Source organism: Cottoperca gobio, chromosome 17 (assembly GCF_900634415.1).
Source record: "Cottoperca gobio chromosome 17, fCotGob3.1, whole genome shotgun sequence".
NCBI lineage: Eukaryota > Metazoa > Chordata > Actinopteri > Perciformes > Bovichtidae > Cottoperca > Cottoperca gobio.
In genome coordinates this window covers 3,481,280-3,503,267 of record NC_041371.1, presented here as the reverse complement: position 1 = coordinate 3,503,267, position 21,988 = coordinate 3,481,280, and the positions used below count along the sequence as shown (strand labels likewise).

The 21,988-nt window shown below is 40.4% G+C and overlaps 1 long non-coding RNA gene across 1 annotated transcript; it reads left to right on the top strand.

Moving 5' to 3' along the window:
• Positions 1-1,448: 1,448 nt before the first annotated feature.
• On the top strand, positions 1,449-21,491 carry LOC115022972 (uncharacterized). The gene is made up of 4 exons (XR_003833972.1): positions 1,449-1,644; positions 5,809-5,908; positions 21,154-21,255; positions 21,381-21,491. It is a non-coding gene; the product is annotated as an uncharacterized LOC115022972 (long non-coding RNA).
• Positions 21,492-21,988: the final 497 nt, after the last annotated feature.

Here is a 21,988-nt window from a genome sequence, read left to right as displayed (position 1 = left end):
AAAGCCAATAATTAAGAAACAAAACTGAAAACTGTCATTGATTTAGAAAGTAAAACGTTCATACATTTGTTTTAGTATCTCATATTTGACATAAACTATAATTTTAACTTTTAAGTCAAAAGTGTATAATATATAAATATTATATTGACTTCATATTTTATAACTTAGACGTAATGTCTCATATTTGACTTCCCGTGTCATTACTTTTATTATTTTTTATTTGCCAGAGAAACGTCACTATTGTCTACGGACATGTCTGTCAGGAATGTGAAGGACATTAAGTGATATAAAAATGGGATAAATATATTTCAGTGGGCTTTCTGTCCTCTGTAACAACTCTACAACACTCTTTATAGCTTCCATTTACATTATTTGTTACCATGAAGACAGCTCTGAGATAGCTTGGGGGTAGACTGAGTAAATTAGTCATTCTTTTTTTGTGTGCCAAAGCTACAAGGACCAGCAGGCACAATAAAGTCCTGAAACTGGTGCTTAACAGGAATGCAGCCTTAATGAAAGTTATCAAATGCACCTGTGCTCTCCCTGCTAATGAGTTACACCTGTGGACAGAAAGAGGCCTGGAGGAGAGTTTCACACATTTGTCTTTAAATTTAAATGGTTTGGTGAAGAGCAAAGACAAGTGTTGTCTTGTGGCTGATTTTAGGCTGTAAGATGGTGCAAAAATGACACTGTAATAAAAACACTCCCATTTGCAGGCTGCAGGAAAGAGGTTATGACATCAAACTGATATTAATCTGACCGAGGAAGCATTTTTAAAGAGGTTCTAGGACAAGTATATACACATATGGACAATGTTTTGCTCATTAAACTTTCTAGCGAGGTTTTCCAAACGCATAACCGATCAACAGAGCCTCTAATTTCTTGTAACTTCGCAGGTGGAGGGTTATTTTGTGATAAGTGGAAGTCCTAAAGAGTTTAGACACAAGAAAGAGTCAAAGAAACCGGTAAATGCGAAAAACCAGAATAAATCGGATTTGTCTACTAGTGTTACAAAATATGGCTAAATAGCATGTTTCTGCGTTGCTAGCTTAAATCGTTAACTTGCTTGTGTTAAGCTAATAGGGTAACAGCTAGTTTGAAAGTGGCATCACCTATTTCGGCTAATGTGGGCACAATATTAACTCGTATTTGTAATTATAATGTTTATATAGATGGATAGCACATACATGAATTATTTTAAGTTTCTATAGACACTTTTTATGCATGTTTGTCGCCATGACGGGTAACCGTTGGAATAGCACTGTAGCTAACGGCTGTGAAGCTAACCGCCAGTAGCTAATCGTTAGCTAACGGCTGTGAAGCTAACCACCAGTAGCTAATCGTTAGCTAACGGCTGTGAAGCTAACCGCCAGTAGCTAATCGTTAGCTAACGGCTGTGAAGCTAACCGCCAGTAGCTAATCGTTAGCTAACAGTAAGCTAACCGCCAGTAGCTAATCGTGAGCTAACGGCTGTGAAGCTAACCGCCAGTAGCTAATCGTTAGCTAACAGTAAGCTAACCGCCAGTAGCTAATCATTAGCTAACAGTAAGCTAACCTCCAGTAGCTAATCGTGAGCTAACAGTAAGCTATCTCCAACTGCCTTCATCCAAGAAGCAAACTACGTTACGAGACAGCTTGTAGGAGGTGAGTATTTTACTATATTTAAATGTTTTAAGTTGTGGAAGCCCATGATAAATGAACATTGTTATCAGTTATCTAAAAGTATGATACAAAGTCAAAAGTTTTCTCTTACTATCTCAAAAGGGAGATAACTGTTAAATCCAAATTATACGTTCAGTGACCAAGCTCTGCGATAAATCCTTTATTCACAGAGGTTATGTTTCGTTATTTATATATATTGATGATAAACATAAACAACTAATGAGATAAGATAATGAAGACATTTTGAATAAATGGAAAAAATGAACAAACGGGTGAGGAAATAGGCCTATGTGTACAATATGTTTAAAAGTGAATTGCTATTAGATTTTATAATTTGACTAAAGTCGGTGATGCTAATAGACAGTTAATAGATAGGCCTTTAGATAATTACAACTTCTGTCACAGTCTTAACCTGCATGGCTCTAAAATACACATAAAAGATTACATTAAAAGCATAGCAATACTAAAATGTCTGCAATGCAGATGCTCAAAAAGGCAGTGAGATTGTGGCACATGGATTCAGATGAGATCTGGATGTCTTGTCTGGGTTACACCTTCATAATAAATGTCTTTATCAGAGATGTCCTGGTGTCAGGAGGATAATACACAGCTGGGGTAAATGTTTTATTTTATTCTGCTGTGGAAACTATCTTCTATTTTGGAGAAATTGCCAACATTTGGACTTTCCTACCTGCTGTTTTCTGGCCTCTGATTTAATATCTTATTGCTCTGATGCATCTCATCCACTGTCCTTTAAAGAAATGCACTAAACAAGTCTTTGCTTTAAGATTCCACCAACAGAACAGGCTGATTAGTTTAATGACTTAAAACTAATCAGCCCTGATGGCGAGTTATCTGCTAAAACTCATCACAGCACACGTGTGAAATAACAACATTCAGTCCACAGATCAACATTTGAGAAGATGTTTTCCTCAGAAACACAGACTGCAGAGATTTTTCTTGTTAGCTGCAACTTCATAGGCAGCAGGACTTATCATCAAAGTTGCCTTTGTACAGTCTCTCAGCATGCTTTCCACTATGGGACAGATATGAGTTATAATGATCATAACAATGATGGATGTTATCACCCCCCTCTGTTCTCAGTTACACATTGGATGTTGTCTGTTCACTGTAATCAGGGTGAAAAAACAACCAACAGAGTCACTGTTGCTTTCTTGTTTGTAGAAATTAGGGATCAGACAAACTCCCACCAGGTCTGCCTCCATCAAAGAGCTCTACCGATACTCACGGATACAACATACTAAGTAAAATCAGATCACAGTTTAAAGAGTCAGGTCACAACAACATATTTGCTGACTTACCTCTTGTGGAATCTCGCCATTCATTCATAGTTTTGGTCCACAATAATAATAATAGCATAATTTGTCCACATTTTGAGATATCTTGAGATCTGTGGATTATCTTGAGCACACTGTAAAAACAAGGCTGCGGTGAACTGAAAGCTACAGCTGTAAATACGTAACGTTCAGTGGAGTTGTGATAAAGATGGAAAACTAATAGATCATCCTGCAGTCTGTGGCGTTAGTGGATCTTTAAAAACTTTGTTGTGTCGCTGTCCAAGGTGCTGATCCCGGGACGCCTGATCATCAGGAAACAAGAGCTCTAGCATCTGTCCCAAACCTCGTGTGCATGCTTTGACAGTTGCTGTAATCAGTATTTTTACATTAACAATGAATCAAATGTATATGAAAAGACCCCAAAAACCCCACATAATTATTAGCACCTTACTCAGTTCCCCTCAGCTCTACAAATCACTTCAGAGTCTTTCAGCTGTTTGTTTTGGTTTTCTGCCCTCTTTGTCTCAACACCATCTTGACTGACTGTATGCTACCTGCCCAGCACCAAACGGCAGACAGACGGTACCTGGGGAACACGTTGGAGCATTTAGCAGCTAAAGAGACATATTTTGCTGACCTGAGTGGCAAAAAGTCAATGCAGGTTTAAATAACTTTTGTGCACAGATAACAATTTGTGTTCAGAACCTACATTCTTCCATATTTTGGGTACTCTACACGTACAGTATACATGTTATACTGTTTTTAAATCCCATGGTCTCACAACATTGCACCTTCATTTATCCAGGAAAAGGGCTTTGCTGAGCTTGCACCCTGCTTTTAGGACTGCCCTACTTTAAATTGCTCCAGTTACACCTGATAGATGAGATCAGGACAACCTCTGTTCCTCTGGTAGTCACTGACTGAATACACATTTGCCAATTAAATTGTATTATCGAATGACTTTAACCTGAAGGAAGTTAAAGTAAGCTAAATACAGTTAAGGTTTGTGGAGTTTTCCAATTCTAGTTGCTATTTTGAAGTATTTTCTACACTTTCATCAAACTATGACCAGCAAACATGCATTTCTGGACTCTGAGGCTCGGCTGTAGGAGTTTCAATTATATGTTGTTATTTGGGCTGCGACTGGAAATTATTCTCATTATCAACTTTATTTTAATGGATTAAAGATAGATAGATCGGTAGAGATATATATATATATATATATATATATATATATATATATATATATATATATATGTATATGTAGATAGATGGAACATAATTGTGAAAGTGCAGTGATATGTACAAATATGTGAAATGTACATATCATTGTGTTCAATCCAGTGCCTGAAGAACAGTATGGATCAGTATATGGGAACTTGTGGTAAGGGGGGAGTTAAGTGCTCTGACTGCTGTAGAAAAGAAGCAGTTTTTAAATCTGGGGGTGTTGATTAAGATTGATTTGTAGCATCTTCCAGAGGGGAGAAGCTGGAAGAGGTGGTGTGCTGGGTGGGGTGGCTGGTTGATGGTGCGCTGAAAACACTGAAAATGTCATATAAAAGTAAAAAACATGTCCAAAACGTTAAATAATATGACTTCAAACAGAGAAATGCAACACACTCTCTCATTTAAGAAGTTAAAATCAACAAATGTTTAGCAGTTCGGAGGAGTGTCTTCAGTCAAGAACCAGGATCAGTTCCTCTTCTACAGCTTTTTATTCAATAAACCACCAATTAAAACTGCTTCATATCAGTGCAGTCCGTGTAAATGTAGTCTTATAGTAGTCTAATATAACACGGTGAGGATCAAGACATTTATTTCCAATGTTTCACGGAGAATGTGAACGTTGACCTTGCAGTCTGAACTGAATTGAAAGTTGATATCGGTATACTTAAATTAAAATGACTGGGTATCTGTTTCTGTCGCTGTTGTTCCTCCACACTCGGCTGTCGTGGCGCCCCTGCCCAGTGTCAGACTCAACATTAGCTGCCTCCCCGAGGAGCCGGCCCCCCCCTCAGCATCCGCTCCACTTCACCCTCAGCCCTTTGTGGCTCCTGCTGATAAGGCCGAGCTGATATCTGCTCAGTCTCTGGCTGCACGGGGGATGATAAACGCAGGCTGAGCTGCTGTCCTCTCCATCAGGACAATTCAAACGGGAATCTAACTCCAAAAATGCAATTGGAGTTAATCTTTAACACAATCTCAAAATCATTTTCAAATTATGCTTTTTCTGATGTTATCTGAAGCTGTCGTTAACAATGCTTATAGTAAGTGTATTTGCACAAATGAACGAGGTTACAGTTCTTGTTTGAATAACATACATGGTCAAATGAAGTTATAATCCACACGTGGCAGGATCCTCGTAGATCAACCGATATGAAAAGACTAAAATGTCACGTTTTTGGATTTTGGACTACAGATTCATTGTTTGGACTACAGATGAGACAAAACAAGCGATGGTATTACATTACAGTGACACAAAAACAAAAAGCTTCTTCACATTTCAGAAGCTAGAACTACTGGCTGTAAATGACTTAAATGTTTCAAAACAGATCAAATAATCGTTAAATGTACTAATCTTTCCAGCACTAATATGAATAATAGAGATTGAGAAACAAACTCCATTAGACATTTACTGCAACACATAATGTAATAATGATATAAAATAAACAGTGTGCAGGATTCTTATTAGTATAAATAAATGTACTTTCTTCGTCTACAACTGCTTTAGACTTCACCAAGAGTGTCAAAACCAACATTTCATGATCTCCACACCCCCAATGGCTCTGTGTTTTCTTAATAAGATGTCTGACTACATTATTAACACAAGATTTCAATATTAATTTAGATTTCATCAAACAACCGAGGCCTCAGAGGGTGAGGGGACGTGACCAGCAGAAAATGGATGGAGAGACACGAGGAGCATCTACAATGGTGGACACTGACAGGTCGACACACACACACACACACACACACACACACACACACACACACACACACACACAGTGCTTTATCTCTACATTGAGTGCTTGAGTGTGTGTGTGACCACCTCTGAGGAAATCCCTTCCCATCCACACGCATGTAAATCCAGACAAGACCTCCTCTGTGTCTCTTCCTACCAGTTCTGCATGACAATCACACTCTGCTCAGTCATTTAAACACAAACACACTCTCACTTAAGAGCCTGACAGGGATCCTCTCTGACTCCTGCTAGCAGCGCTGCATGATGATTACACTCCCCACAGTCATTTCTGTGGCCAACACCGGCACACCTCTCTGCTCTTAACTCCCACTCGCTTACAGGTGGGCTGAGTGTGTTGTCATGCTCTTCACTTAACTCAGAGGCTGCAGGGAATCTAAACCAGAGAGACTTTACATGCAGAACAACCACTTCACGCTGTGTAGCTTTGATATATTGAGCTTTACTTGAACAGCGCTTTGATTTCAGTCAGAAAGCTACCATCAGAAGAGGTCTGCTAATAGATACTCATGGATGCAAAATACTAAAGAGAAATTGGCTGAAAAGAAAAATAGGCGGACAAAGGGAGAGCTAAAGTGGATTGTTGCAGTGTTAATGGCTGAAAATGGAGCACAATAAACAGATTAGTGTGATGAGGATATCTTTTCAAGGCTCTGGGAAAGTTCTACAAATGTCAAACGTTTGGCTTCTAAATTGATCAGAGTGAGAAAACATCTTCAGAGGAGAGGGAAGTTACACCTCTCCTCTTTAATTGCAGTCAATGTGGGAAATAGTTTTAGACGTCAAGAGATTTCTCTGTTGTTTTGCACTATGAGTAAGTAAATATTAACTTTATTTCTGGAGCACCTTTCAGTTCTCTCAGTACATCCATGCATTTTCAACTTGTTCTCTCTAAATACTTTTATTCATGTTATGTTTCCCAAGGATAAAAACCTGAGCTCAAATAGACTGTTACCACGGGAACAAGAGGAAGTTTCTCTGATAAATGTAAGATTATTGTTGGCTTTAACCGATAGATTTTATAAAATTTACCAAATTGGGGTTTGTTTATGAAACGGGAAGACGACCAAGAATGTAGCAAAGGGAGTAAACCAGCTGAAGGGCCACAGGGGCCCGTTGTAGATCTCATGCTTTCAAAATATGACTCTGATAGTTTAAAACATTTACAAGAATGGTGATGAACGTGGTTTCAGGAGGGTCGTTATGTACGGCTCAGATACGGAAACTAGGCACAATACTCCAATGTTATTTTATACTATTTTAATTCTGCTATTTTATATTTTAATTCTGCTATTTAATATTTTAATTCTGCTATTTATACTATTTTAATTTTGCTATTTTATATTTTAATTCTGCTATTTTATACTATTTTAATTCTGCTATTTTATACTATTTTAATTCTGCTATTTTATATTTTAATTCTGCTATTTTATACTATTTTTAATGCTACTTCACACTCATGTACATCAACACTGTGATTATTGTCCTGTAAATGCTGTCTCTAATCTTGTCTTATGTTTTTGCTGTGAAGCACTTTGGGCTGCAATTCTTGTATGAAAGGTGCTATACAAATAAAGCTTATTATTATTATTATTATTATTATTATTATTATTATTATTATTATTATTATTATTATTATTATTATTATTATTATTATATTCTGTAATTATGTGTCCAGAAAAGCACGTTTCATTTCAATTCAGTTTATTCTTTCACTGAGAATAAAGTAAACTCATGCGCTTTAAACTCTGTGTCGCACCATCCAATTTATTATAAGCCAGAACAATAGACTAATCCTCCTCCAAAACTAACCACAGCCATTAGTAGCCACAACATGATCGCTGGTATTTACTACGTCACCAAGCTTCCAGTACTTTCTCTCCATCACACAAACAACATTGTCGTGTGATCCGGCCCCTCGGGAGGAGGTTGGAGCAGGTCATCAAGCAAACAAAGCGATTCATTTAGACGCCATTGACTCCTAAACACAACCTTAACTATAGATCAGAAAACAGATGAATTGTCAAGTTTGTTGTTTTGGAAAGAATTGACAAACAAGTACGTTTGTAGTTTCAGTATGAAGACTTGTGTACTCAGTGAAACCCAGTGACCTTCTGTAGTAGCTGAAGCTGAACAGCCGTCTTTGGTATTGCAGCTCTTGGCTGTCTTTTGTCTCCACATGCTTTTCTTTAGCTTCAGTGGTTACTGCAGGCCGGGAGAGAGATCTCTATTAAGATTGACTTGAGTGACAAAAGCTCCAGGTTGCTAAAATCTCTCTCTCTGGTTGGCAGTGTAAGCCGGTCACTACAGGGAGAACGACCAGCTAACCAGCGGGATACAATCTGTTGGGAAGCTGCTCAGTCGTTCAGAACGCTGCTCTGAATTCATAAGAATCCCATACAGGACTGTGGAGTCGCTCCTTATCTCTCAGGATGAGCTGAAACCTCAGAAATATATTTCACACACTACTCCTTCCTAACCAGATTTCCTCCCTTTACTGCTCTCCTTGCAGAAAGACCCAAAGTGTTGATGTGTGAGCAGATAGGTGATATCTATTGCCACTTTGAAATTGAAATCATGAGGTTGTATTTTCCACATGGGAAATGGCATTCACATGGTTTAAGATGTGAGAAAACTGTTGCAAAGTGACAATAAAAATAGGAAATGAAAAGTTATCTGCACATCAGTATCACGGAGAAAGAAAAGAATAGGAAACAAAAGTAGTTAAAACATTCAAAACAGCAAACTGAACTCACTCCCCCCTTTTCAACTCTGCTCAATCATCAGTCATGTTGTAATGTATTTGAAGCTAAGCATCACTGAGCAGATGGCCCGACTCATTTGGCACTAACTAACTCCAAAATGAGAGATCTACTCTTTGGGGTAAAGTGACATCTACTTCACAAGTTGATTGATCGTCTCAAGTCCCCAATTTGGACGGGATTTAGTTCTGTGGGCAGGTTGAGTGGTTTTAATATTGCATATGCTGAACAAATATGTTTGATTGTCCTCCCTTTACCCCAGTATTAATACAATATGTCTTCGTCTTGCACGGCTTGAGCTGGAAGCCTTCTCTTGACAAGGGTTCAGGGTTAAACAAAAAGGTTTTTGCCTCCTAAATGTTGGACTTCCCTCAGCACTCGGTGCCAGTTTTCTCTTGACATTTTGACTTGATGACAGACAGACAAATGGCAACGTTACCAAGTTAATGAGAGTTAATGAGATTTATCCAGAAAGGCCAATCCGCTGTGACACTTCTCTGTCTGCAGATTGATCGATAAGTGGCCAGACGTTCTGCACAGGCTAAACATTCAAACACATCACAGAAAAACACTTTAAATTACATTTCTGATGTCGTGCAGAACCGGCTTGATCATTAAATAAAAATGTAGATGATGCAACTACAAATGGCTTTGTCGTTACATCTCTGAGGGACAGAGATGTGCTTTAGGCCTGTCAGTCACTCGGCTTTACAGAAACGTAATATTACTGAAAGCATATTAAAACTAGTTTAACTGTAGTTAAAGTGACCATTAACTCATTTATTTCTTAGGGGACACAAGGACCTTTTCCTGTGGATAAATGATGAAGTTAATTGAGCTTACGAACAGGTTTGTGATGTAATATGCAGCCAAGGAGTCGAAACATATTTATAGTTTGCTCAACTAGAACCACCAGCATTGTATCTGAGCCAGCAGCAGCAGCAACATATAAATGAGCTTCCTCTTCACCGTCCCAGCTGCTGCAGCTTCCAGGTACTCATGTGAGTTACTGTCTTTCTGTAACGAAAAAATCGATCTGATCTCCTCAGCTCATTATTTATTGAAGAACTTGCTAGAGAAACACACTTCATACATTTTCAGTTGCACTTTAAACTGCTGTTTGCACGTCTTATTTTTATAAACATCTGCTGGCTGTAGTGGTGACAGATCAGCAGTGAAAGTCCCAGAGTGTGTGTGTGTGTGCGTGCGTGTGCGTGTGCGTCTCTGTGTGCGTGTGTGTGTGTGTGTGAGGCATTAATCCAAAAAACTGTTTCTCCAACTTGCCTGAGGGTGCAGTGCAGCTGTCTCCATCAAGGGCAAATAATAGAGCAGATTAGCATAAAGTGTCAAGGAACAGCTCAGGGATTTGTCGCCACACTTCTGCTGCACACCGTCTCCAATAAATGTATTCTCTGCATAAAATGACAGGAGGAGAAACACGTCCTCCTAAACGTGGGGCGTCACGGCTGAGTCGTTGTTTTCCTTTGCTTTTGTTGTCGTTGTGTGTTTTAAGACAGAGGAAGCAGCTAAACCTTCGTCTGAAATCATTAAATAAATCCTGCGGATTGTCGCAGCATCTGCTAACACAGCATGCTTGGTTAGACCAGCGAGCTTCCTCCTCCGCAGGGGAGACCGCCGAACAAAAGCAGGAGGAACGACACGTTGTGATTTCACATGCTCGGTTAAGTTTGACCACCGTGTCGATTCTCCAGCTTCGCTGTCTTGCCTGATTACTCCCAACAAGTTCCACTTCTCCAGTCATTTGTTGTCAACAAGTTCCGCTGGAAAATATCACACACTTTGATGTCTGGAGTCATTTGCATAATAGCTGCTCTCTTTAGCACTTTGAGGAAAAATACACTCTTTCTATTTATCCTCCAACCAGGATCTTGGTCATATTTCTCCAAATAATGGTGCAATGCAGTTTTTAATTCCACCCATCATATCTTAAAAAACAAAAACTTGGACTTGGATAGCAGGAGTCAGATGTGATAAAGAAAACATGTATTTTTCTGTTGCCTGTGAAGATGGAGGAGGCGTGTTGGCAGGAATTGTAGATGTTTGCGTTTGTTGAGCTGCTTTGGAAGGAAACGACGATGTTTTCTCCCGTTTCCATCACTAATCGATGTTTAACTTAAACCTGCCAGAGCAACACAACCGTCCTGGAAATCACATCAGTGTGAATGAAAGTGGGAGAATCCTTCTGCTCTGTGTAACACACGCTAACAGGTTTAACTGTGGAGCTGAGAATAATGCCGGGATGCTGCAGGATGCAAAAGAGAGAAATGAAAAGAGAAGCGGAGATGCTGAGAGAGAGACAGGCCGTCATTCTGAGTTATGTAAATGTCCAGAAGCTTGTTCCAGTAATCATTCCCATTGTAGACTGTGGTGTAATTGTGCTGCTGTGTGCTGCTGATAAACCTTTGGAAGAGTCCGGTCTCCACTGGATTCTATCAGGAGGCCGTCAGACACAAAGTTTTGGCTCCACCAGGCAGCCAGGAGGATGTTTTGGTAGCAGCAGTTTCTCCTCTTTGTCTCTCTGCACCAACAAGATGACACAGCATGTGAAGCGAAGACGCCGCAGACAGAGACAGACATCAACACCTGTCATCACATGTACATGCAGCTCGCTGGACGCTCTTATCTGCAGCAGCTCACAGTGCTGAGAGTGCACACACTCTGAGTTTAGACGCTCCCAGTGGAAGTAAAACCAGTGACTGTGGAGGAGACGCTCGACTCGCTGAGCTTCACAGGACATCTGTGTCTGTGGCTTCATCAAAAACTTTCCTGACAGTTTACTTTAATAATTATTCTTTTTTAAATCAGTTTAATATCCTCCAGCTGACTTTGTGTACTTACTGGTGAGCAAAAGCCATACTTAACAATATGTAACATCCTGGTTTAAAGTGTAATAAATCTGTTGATGAGGCTTTAAATAAACGCTGCTCACATCTGCCCAGTTTGTTCTGAGCTTACAAACATCTGTAAGTCTTATCAAAGATGCTTTATAACTAAAGATAGCGCAGTACAGTCGGGGCCAATGGTGTGAAACGGTTTACACGGCTCCTAAATGCTCTTATGTATTTGTATTTTATTTTGCTAACATTAGATATTTACACAACTAACAGAAAAGGTAAATATTACGAGTATTAGTTAGAGTGTTTGTGAACGTTAGTTGCTGAGAGACAATTCAGACAAACTAGTCTCGAAGAATGTGCGGAAGATATGTCGCTTGTAAAGTATGGGTCCAGTATTTATTTTGGTGATTATTTTTATAATCTGTGTTCACATTCATCGTTAATGAACTCGGACCTGCCGCTCGTCTCCTAAAGGGGCGTGACACAGATACAGGAAACTGACTCCTTTCTAAACCCTCTCTGGTAGAATGTACTTAAAGTATGAAAAGTAAAAGTATTTATATGATGTTTTTGGATTAATATTACTGCTGCGTTAATGTGTAAATTGTATTTTACTGCCGTAGATGCTTAAGGCTGCTAATATAACTCTTAATTTAAATGTAATCTACAGCATCATATGAAGGAACATATAGAGGAAGTGTTGACTAAAAGGTACAAGTACAAAGTACAGCGTTGAGTAGAAGTATAAAGTTACATAAACTGGAAATACTCATCAAGTTCCTCAAATTCGTGCTTAAGTGACGCGTCAGTGTTTCTTTTGGCTGCATAAACAAAGCTGAGTCTTCACTAAAGTAATGTAACCGCACCTTTAGGTCGATCACTGCAACAATGAAACTAAATGAGTTTCATAAGACGAAACATATTCGTCCTGCTCTTAAGCTCTTAATGCTTTCAGACTCTTTTAATTCAGTGTGCTTTAATCGTTGGTTCTGAAAGAAAACCCGCTCACTGAATGGCTTCCTTTCTGTTTGCTCAGGCGTAGTGTGGACGACGGAGCTGCTTGATGACTTTAAGCCACTCGGAGTGCAGATTATAATTACTCCTCAGGACTGTTGGAGAAGTCTCAGAGAAGCCGAAGCAAAGCTTTTATTCATGTACAAAGTCAGACGTCACTTTAATTTACTTGCAGTAATATCAAATACTTTGTTTTGGCGGTGTATAATTAGACAAGTATAACTAATGACTGTCAATAACACTACTTGCATGTAGCTATAATGTATAAATGATCTGTGCAGTGTCGCAGCTTAATGCTGAAGTCAGAGCTGTTCCTTCACTGCGACGTTAACAAGGCGAGGTGATAAACAAGATAAAACATTATAACTCCCAGCTGCTGCAGACACACCTGCCTCTCGCTGCTTATTAACCTAATAACTGTCATTAGGGAAAATCATGGGCAACTAATGAGACATCTGTGCGCCAGACTATTAAATAATAAACATCAGCTTTTACATTTTAGGAGAAAAGCTCCAAACAAATGTGTTACAACTGTGGACGTCTGGCTCTCTGAGGACTCTTTATCTGCCGCAGCTGAACGCTGATGGAAAACAAAAAGCTCTCGCGGGCGCCAACCGGCTTTTCCGAAACACAACAAGTCCAAGGTCATTTCCCCACGGCAACAACAACAGGAGGTGTTTCTGTCCGGTGGGAGTTGGACTTGTTCAGCGACTGGAGCTCGTTGATGGAGACGGACGTCCTCGACTTCCAGTTTCAGATCATAAAAGAAAGTTTTCCCAACATTCACAGTGCTCTGTGTTGCTTTCACAAGGAGGGAAATGTTCTCATCAAAAGATCACGTTATTATTCTGTACAAAGCTGTAAATCCTTTATAACGTACAACAGAGTGTATCAGAACAGGAGGACAGTAACACGTCCCCGACCTGCCGCCTGCCTGAAGGAGGCCAGAGGCATGTTGCTGTTTACCAAAGTGCAAAATCATTCATTTATGTCTACATAATGTTTGTGAAGTTCTACGTAGTTGTATGCACTTTCAGAACACGTGGAAAATGTAAACAGGAATCATCTGCGACACGTCATATTTCAAGTCTTAGAAGAGCACGTTGTGAATCCCAGACATCTGGCCCCCCCTGTTACTGGACTCTTGGCAGACCTGTGTCGCTCTGCGTGCTCATTAGAGCTCATCCTTTAATCTAATTTGGGTCAAGCCCAAAAATCTAGTTGAATGTGGGTTTGTTTTCAGGGAGACCATCTTTTACCAGCATTGTAATAATCCATTTGGAAATATTATAATATGTCCTGCATCAATTTAAACACACTGCATACAGTGACACACACGGTATGGGACAGCAGGAGCTCAAACAGTGCACATGGACTACAGCAGTATATTATTAATGTATGCGTAAACATTCACCGTGTGTCTCCTGGATTGTATTTGCGACTCGGAGGTGCTGCGAACAGATCCTGCATGCTGTGGGATTCTCTGGTTTACACCTTTGTGAACAACATTTTAATGATGAAGCTTCTGCAGGTGTAGAGTTACTGTTGACTGTGTTGGAGAAGCAGAGGACTCTTAGTGCCAGTTGTCAGAGATAGAAGCTCCGAAGGGATGTTGTGTTTTCCTTCATAGCAGATGTATATCATGTATATCATCTGCTCTGGTTTTTCACTTCAGTGCAGACGGAGACTGGCGTTTGGTCTGGGGCCGTTTTCATCATCTCGCTGCTTGGTTTGCGTGTGAATATGTGAGCTGATGGGCCTTTTCAGCCTCTACGTGCCCTTAACTACAAGCAACAGAACCGTTACACTGTGCAGCTTCATGGTGATGCCAGAGAAGTGCAGACAGAAACAAAAGAAGCACCTTTTGCATTGAGGCTATGAGTGTGCAACTTTCTTCTGCTGCCAAATCACAAGTCCAGTTTGAAGAGCTGTGTGTGGTCAACATGTTTGGAAGTGTTGGGTTCATATCTGGTGTTTCTATGTCTGCTTTCTATATATATATATATATATATATATATATATATATATATATATATATATATATATATATATATAATATGTTTAGTCTTTAAGTAAGATAGCTTTCCGTCCTCATGAATCTCTCTGACACAAGTTGAGACTCACAGTTTCACCTCTGTGAGCACTAGATGTGTGACTCTGGTCTGTCCCAACGTTGTTTACAGTTCTGTGGGTCGTGAGCCGGTCCAAAGTAGACGGGACCTTTTCTTTTTTCCTTTCTGTGGTTGGTTATCATTTTGCTGACGTGGCTTTATCAACACCATCATGTATAATTACGTGTTTCTACTTTAGGTTCATGTTAAGACTACATGTATTGTAGTGGGAGCACATATATCATGAGCATCGCAGAAGCTCTCCATACAGTGAAGTTCTGTCCTAACACGTAAACTTAGAGTTAATCAATGTACGAAACTCTCTCCAATGACTCTAATGATTCACTTTTACAAGAGTAGCTACTATAAAGAATGAAGTAGTTCCTATGAGAAGTGATTTCTCCAAAGACCAGCCACACAGTCACAGTTGAGGCACTTAGCTGTGAAGTTTGCTTCCTACTGGGAATGTTCTACTCAACATATGCTCTCCCAGTGAAGAGAAACTCAGGATGAAAACATCCAATAAACAGTGTTTTGTTGAAAACATAAAAACTGTTCTTTATTCTCCTTTGTCACCATTGTTGTACACAATGTACCCCCTAAGGAGATTTAAAACATGAACAAATAATTAAAGCATGTCACAAGAAAAGGCGAGAGGGTGGTAAGGAGAGAATGGGAACATTTAAGAAAAATGAGAGCAGCAGACGCTGAAGGGGCAAAATGCACTGCAGGAGGTGAGGAGCACAGAAGAACGAGGCATGTTGACTCCAGCCCTCTCATTATAAAGGTCATTAGTGTTTCCTCTCCTCTGGCGGCTGATTAATAACATCATTTAGATCAAACAGCCGCTTAACTCAAGACCTCTGAATTATAGTTTAAAGAAAATAAGGTCATCAGAGAGGCCGGGAGTTATGAAGCAGCGCTCACAACTTTATGCTTTTAAAGAAGTGCTTTTATTAACACATTTGCAAAAGTCTGACATGATGTAGAAACACTGAACAACTGTTTAATGGGAAAGCAGCCGACTGCTCTCAACACGGAGACATAACACTTTTAATCTCTTCGTATCATCTGATGAAGATTAAAAACACGACTGATTCTCACCTGACTTCAGTTCCATTATTTATCCAGTCTCACCTTTTCCTCTCGTCCTCCTGTCTTCATTTCATAAATCTGGCGGCACGTTCACCTCCGACAACCCTCAGAAACAATTCTGTGACCGAAGTTTAAACTGAAACAAACTTTAAACTGGATCAGTTCCACTGAAGTTACCAGGTAACTTCTTCTTTGAAGTTTGGCTCGCAGATTGTTTAATTAGAAACCTGACTCTGTCCAGGTAACACTACACAGAACTGCTGCTCTATAATGAAACGGCAACTGCAGAGACGAGAGCGCTCCTCCTTTACAATATCACCAGGCGGCGTGCTGCCAGCGAGCTGCCGGCGTCCTGCTGCGCTCATCTGAGACGGAGATCAAGGCAGAGAGGCAGAGAGAGATGGAGAAAGGCAGATTCAGAGAGATGGAAAGATGTGTAAGAAAAGAAAAGTGTGGAGAGAAAACTCTTGGTATTGTATTAAAACTGCCTCACAGTTATGAAATCATTAATTAATCATCTCCTCCTACAGAGCCCCGGGTGTGTGCACGTGTAGGATGGTGTGCTTGTGAGGTACCCCGTGCTTTTCAATTGCAGAAATGAAGCAGAGAAGTCGTCATGTTGTTCTGCGGTGGGAACTTCTCCACAGGGAACACGTCGCTACTAAATTAAACAAGACAGGCATCCAACACCTGCATGACAACAAATGGATTAATTTAAAATGACCTGCAGAGAATGAAGCGTGTTCTCTTGTATTATTGTGCTAATCTGTGGATGACAGCTCATCGCTTTTATATTTTCGTGCCTCGTGAGGCGATGTTTCTCTTTGACTTTAGGGAGGCAGGTTGTCATCAATAGTAGAAGTTAGTTTGTGTTTGAAGACACATTACTGTGGCCTTGTTTGTGTTCCTGTTTTATTTTGTAGAGTTCACCTCCCTTGTGTCATGTCTTGTATTTACTTCCTGTCTTTGTGTGGTTTCCCGCCATCGTCAGCGTCTGCCCCGCCCCTGATTGCTTCCACCTGTTCCCACTCACCTCTTGTATAAATTGTCCTGCTAAATTGACCTCCAGGAGTTCACAAAAGAGTTTAGTTTAGCATAAAAGAGATGGCAGTGGCTGGGATAAAACACATGCATATGCTCCACACATTTATTCATGTGAAATGAAACAACTCTATAAATGTTTCTGAAAGTTCCTCCTGCTGATCACCGATACAGAAACCATAGTAATGATGCCATAATGGAGACAAGAGCATTGTTGCACCATCAAAGTATCATGTTAATAATTGGTCCGCAGTATATTCAGTGCAGTCCAAACAGGAGGCTGCAAAGCTCCGTGCTTGTAAAGTGTAAAAATATACGTCTATGAATAAACACAGCTGTAATCTCGCTGCACCAGCCTCAGTGCTGCTGCTCAGCATGACATGTTTTCATTCTCTGCATGTTAGTTTTCTCTCATATTCACGTCTTTGTGCGCACACACATCTAAAGCATCAGACGATCTTCCCTTTCCAGTTTACATTGAACTAACTCAACGTGACACATGCGCTTTCTGTTTGCTACACAAACACCCTGACAGCTCAAACTGCACGGACTGTTTCACCAGCAACTCAGTTTAGAAACACTTTCCATATTTAACTGTCAGTTTCCTGTTGCTAAGCGATGTTTGTTCATCCATCCAGTGTCCAGCATCTGTTCGCTTTCTCAGAGGAGGAATCAAAATAAATGTATTAAAACAAAACCCAGAACTTCGGTCCTTGACTTCTGCTTCAAACAATAATTGAATTGTTGTATGAAATGTATAAAAGCGCTAACATGAGAGGGCATCACAGCTGTGTGTGTGTCTCAGTAAACAGCTTTCAACATCATTGATTATCGTTTAAGGCCCTGTCACACATCTCCGTATGACAGAAACGTGTGCAAATAGAGTCCAAATACGTCCAACTTTTAATCGGATCGGAAAAGTGAACGTATACAGATACGCATGTCTAACCTGGTGATAGTCATATCACTTACTTATTCAAAATGTATCAGACAAATACTCAACAAATGCATAACGTATACAACAATATAACGTATACAACAATATCGGCAACACGCTGGTGTACGTTGATATAAGGTAAGGTATAAGTAGTGTTCGTTAAGAGCAGGTGGTGTTACGCTGGGGTGCGTTGTTGAACGCTGATGTTTTGAACGTGTTCAAAATTACCGGACATACCCGACGTGTGCTTCATAAGATATGCAGACGTTACGTTACGCTAGACATACGTGAATACGGAATACGTACGTGAATATTTACCTACGTAAATACAGTACGTAAATATAGTACGTGAATATTTACCTACGTGAATACAGTACGTGAATATTTACCTACGTAAATACAGTACGTAAATATAGTACGTGAATATTTACCTACGTAAATACAGTACGTGAATACGTACCTACGTAAATACAGTATGTGAATACTTACCTACGTAAATACAGTACGTGAATATTTACCTACGTGAATACAGTACGTGAATATTTACCTACGTGAATACAGTACGTGAATACGTACCTACGTAAATACAGTATGTGAATACTTACCTACGTAAATACAGTACGTGAATATTTACCTACGTGAATACAGTACGTGAATATTTACCTACGTGAATACAGTACGTGAATACGTACCTACGTAAATACAGTATGTGAATACTTACCTACGTAAATACAGTACGTGAATATTTACCTACGTAAATACAGTACGTGAATATTTACCTACGTGAATACAGTACGTGAATACGTACCTACGTAAATACAGTATGTGAATACTTACGTGACTACGTTAGATATAGGCTACGTCGGCTGACGGTGAATCCTACAGCCAATGTATTGATAACGAGTGGATAACCTATTCCTACCCTACGTTAAGATTATGCCTGACGACGGAGTAACTTATTAAACGTGTTTCTACGTACAGCTAGCGTTCAGCATGTTAGCCGTTCTCCAGCATCAGCATGACGTGAACCAGACGGCACTTTTCCAGCTCCGTTGTCCAGACGCTCTGATATGTTTTAAATAAGTCAGTGATACGCTATCAATGTTTGACATACGTATAATAATTTGTTATGTATATGTTATGTATACGTCAGCTACAACACCGCTGTGGAAAAGTTGGACGTATTTGGACTCTGACACATTTTGAGCTACTTTTCATAAACGCCGGCATGTTTCTGCCGTACGGAGCTGTGTGACGGCGTTGTGACGGCCGTGTGTCTGGCGTGTTTGGCGTAACGTCTGCGTCCTTCAAACGATCACAACTTACCCTTAATTTATATCAACCTATTGCCGATATTTCGTATGCGCCGGCATACGTTTCTGCCATACGGATATGTGTGACAGGGCCTTTAAGGACCAACCTACAGTCCATCTAATATACAAAGATAATACTCTAGCTGTTCTACTTTTGTTTGTATAAGTTGGTTGGTGATAAACACTGAATATAAACATCAAAGAAAACTCCACAGGGTACCTTTATGATAAAAAGTCAAATACTTGGAGCAAACTTATGTTATGTGTTGTTTGGTTAAAAGAAACAAAAGACTGCAACTGAACCTTTTATGCTAAGAATCTTTTGTTAAGTGTTTCCAAAGATCAAGAATGGACTCAGAAACTTGTCCCGCCCACTGAGTACAGTCTGGTGTCCAGACAGGGTCGGATCTGAAGTTCTTTCTCACTCACTCACTCACACACACACACACACACACACACACACACACACACACACACACACACACACACACACACACACACACACACAATGAATGCCCGCGGGCTCATCTTCAGCCCATCTGAGGATTAAATGACTGAGATGTGACCTTGATAAATGAAAGAGAGAGAGGGGGGGGGGGTAATAAATGTGTTTGTGTGATGCCCCTGAGGAGCTTCATTCACCCTCTGAACACACAGCTCCTGTGTCCCGTCTGCTCGCTCTTTTATTTCCACCTGGACGGCTGATGTGTCGGACAAAAGCCACCTTTATTCCTCTCCTCTCTTTCATTCTGTCATTGCTGGAATACGTTACATGAAAGTTTGCTGAATATTCTTAATATCTCTCTTTGTTCCCTCTTCGTCTGTGTCTTATTACCGTACTCCCTGTCCACGAACACTTTAACGTTGTCTGCCTTTGTTGCTTGCTCTCAGTTGAAATCCATTACACCTGCCAGCAGTTTGAAAGTGCTGAATGTCTGCGTTATCTCTTTGAAGTCGGTTATACGATGATTGGAGCCGTAGTAGGAAGAGTTTTTCATTGACGTTCAGCCAGACATCTAAAGTACCAAAAATAGCAATCAGATCAGAAGAAACTGTTTATGGTGACAGGTTGTTGAACGTCTCTATTTGTAACATTTTGTTGTAATTGTCTGGCAGTCGCCACGGGCACACAATGAATTTACAAAACTAATTAAGTGACTTAAAGGGACGTCATCTGTCTCTCGACAGCGCTACAGCACGGGGCTGTGAGTGTGCTAACACATCTTTCCACAGTACAAGTTTTTATCTGACACATCCAGATTAAAGATGACCTTAAGAAACGGAAAGAAAATGATTTTGGCTGATGTTCAACTTCTTTTTTTGACGACAGGACGAACATTGTACACCAGAGTAATGGCTAACATTTGGAAACACATTGCCAGCAGATTCTCTAAACGTGAAACCAAAAGTGACTGAAGCATGTCCCCAGGACTCGTTTTATACACCGGCCTTGGGTTTAAGGATCGCAATCAAACGGACCTTTAACCTTTTAGTCCTTAGTTTAAAACTTAACTCTCAGAAAACATCTCAGGGATGTTCCTTTGGCATCATTTCAACCATCCTTGAATTGTATTTAAAACCCTTTGTTCATACATTTGATCTAATGAGCCAGAAGGTTGATATGTACCTTACAGCTGAGCTCGGTGGATCTATCAGAACATAGCAGTAATACCAGGAAAGCTTCTATCAACACGTCTTTCAACCTTCAGCGCCAAAACAGCCTCAGCAATTAACACGCCTTCCTTCAGTCACCTCAACAGAGATTCAGTTTCTTTTGTCACATATCAGTCTTTGGACGGAGCTGAAACGAAAGGATTGGATTTAGTTTACAAGGATGCCTTTGTGTGTTTGTGGATTAGCATATGTTATGAAGGTCAGTGAACAGGATGTGATGACAACCTGCCTGGACCCGACCTCTGATATCAGGGAGGAGGTTTCCCATGTGATTAAAAACACACAAATCATTACGCTCTTATTAGCTGCATCACTGAAAGCTGTACACATCAATAGCAGGTCTGGGCTTTGTGCCATACAGTCTGGATAAACCTGCGACACGTACTGATATGTATTTTATACCTGCAGGAGTTCACCTCTCAAAGGAAGAGATGAGCAGCCTGTTGGCGTGTGTGAGCGAGGACTCGGACAGGACATCGATGGGAGTCGAGGCGTCGATCATTCTTTCAGGTACGAGGCTTTGGTTCGCTGTGATCTCAGTATTTTTACTTCCTCATTCGTATTCTAACCGAGACGCTCAGACTGTGTCAAATGTGTGATAATTACACGGAGCTGAGAGAGTCTCCTTTATACAGCCGATGTGATGCGACTGGGCCCAGTGCTGCTGATGGGAGGAGTGGTTGGACACCAGCGGCCCACAATCCTCTGCTCTGCTTCAGATGAGGCTGTGAGCTAATCATCTCCGTGACTGTGGAGGTGGAGGATCAGTTTGTATCTTCTGTTGATAAAGCTAAATTGACTACTTGCAGAGCCCCTCCCCCAAACAGTGATCTTCCAATCACAGTTTAGAAACCGTAACTAGGTGCGGCAGCCCCCTTTGAGTTTTGGATTCGTCAACATGCCAAAGAAAACAAATGTATAAGGAGTGTATTAGTGTGTCTGTTTGCTCTAATGGCGCTAACATTAGCATAACTTCCAGGGTCAAGGGATACCAGATCATTAGCGAGCTTATTATTTTGTGGGGTTATTACGTCCTGTCCTGTGTGCAGCTCTCACCTGGTTTGTGTTTCAGGGGTCAGGGCTGCTAGTCTTACTCACGTCTTGTGTGACCAGTAGCTTATTTATGCTAGCTAATGTGAGCACAATTGAGGTAGATACGAAACAACAACTTGTAGTTTTACTGTGTGGGAGTGGGATTACTTCTCTGGGGCTGTCATCAACCTCTGAGCCAGGCTTGTGATTT